Source organism: Eurypyga helias, unplaced genomic scaffold (genome assembly GCF_000690775.1).
Source record: "Eurypyga helias isolate BGI_N326 unplaced genomic scaffold, ASM69077v1 scaffold8770, whole genome shotgun sequence".
NCBI lineage: Eukaryota > Metazoa > Chordata > Aves > Eurypygiformes > Eurypygidae > Eurypyga > Eurypyga helias.
In genome coordinates, this window is record NW_010225023.1 from 18,311 (window position 1) to 19,652 (window position 1,342).

Sequence of the window (1,342 nt, forward strand, 5' to 3'; positions counted from 1 at the left end):
CCAGCAACCGTGCTGGTGGTGCACTTGATCCCAGTATCCATGTTGCTGACAAAGATATTTAACAGCACCGATCCCAGTACTGACCCCTGAGGAATGCCACTTGTCAGTGGTTTCCACTCAGACATTGAGCTGTTGACCACCACTCCCTGAGTGCGGCCATCCAGCCAGTTCTTTATCCATGGAGTGGTCCATATGTCAAATCCATGTCTCTCCAGTTTAGAGACAAGGATGTCATGTGGGACGGTATCAAAGGCTTTGCACAAGTCCAGGTAGATGACATCCGTTCCCCGTCCTCTACCCACCAAGGTCGTGACCCCATCATAGAAGGCCACCATGTTCGTCAGGCATGATCTGCCCTTGGTGAAGCCATGCTGGCTGTCACCAATCACCTCCTCATTCTCCATGTGCCTCAGCATGGTTTCCAGGAGGATCTGTTCCATGATCTTGCCAGGCACAGAGGTGAGACTGACTACCCTGTAGTCTCCCGGGTCCTTTTTTTTCCCCCTTTTTTAAGATGGGGGTTATGTTTCCCCTTTTCCAGTCAGTGGGAACTTCACCAGACCACCACAACTTCTCAAAATATGATGGATAGAGGTTTCACAACCCCATCCGCCAGTTCTTTCAGGACCCGCGGATGTATTCCATCGGGTCCCATGGACTTGTGCACCTTCAGGTTCCTCAGGTGTTCCCAAGCTGATCCTCACTGACCATGGGTGGCTCTCCATTCTCCCAGTCCCTGCCCTTGCCTTCTATGACTCTGGCTATGGCTTGCATACCTCGCCAGTGAAGACCGAGGCAAAAATTCATTGAACACCTCGGCCTTCTCCATATCCTGGGAAACCAGCTCTCCCGTTTCCTTCTCCAGAGGGTCCACATTTTTTCTGATCTTCTTTTTATCCCCTGTGTACTTATAGAAGCCCTTCTGGTTGGCCTTGATGTCCCTGGCCAGGTTCAATTCTGTCAGGGCTTTGGCTTTCCTAACCTGATATCTGACTTGTTGGACAACTTCCCTTTAATCCTTCCAGGCTACCTGTCCCTGCTTCCACCCACTGTAGGCTTCGTTTTTGCATCTCACTTTGTCCAGGAGCTGCTTGTTCATCCACACAGGCCTCCTGGCGCTTTCACCCGACTTCCTCTTCATTGGGATGCATCGCTCCTGATCTTGGAGTGGAATGTCCTTGAATACTTGTCAGCTTTCTCGGGCCCCTCTTCCCCACCAGGGTTTCATCCCAAGGAACCTTCCCAATCAGTTCCCTGAAGAGGCTCAAGTTTCCTCTCCACAAGTCCAGGGTAGCGAGCTTGCTGCACAGCCTCCTCGCCACCATAAGGCTTGCAAACTCCA

General features: G+C 51.6%; 1 protein-coding gene across 1 annotated transcript in view; it reads right to left on the reverse strand.

Moving 5' to 3' along the window:
- The window catches only part of LOC104506740 (roundabout homolog 1-like), a gene marked incomplete at its 3' end in the record, with an annotated part of 45,871 nt that overhangs the window by 16,701 nt on the left and 27,828 nt on the right, over positions 1 to 1,342 (reverse strand). The window lies entirely within an intron of this gene.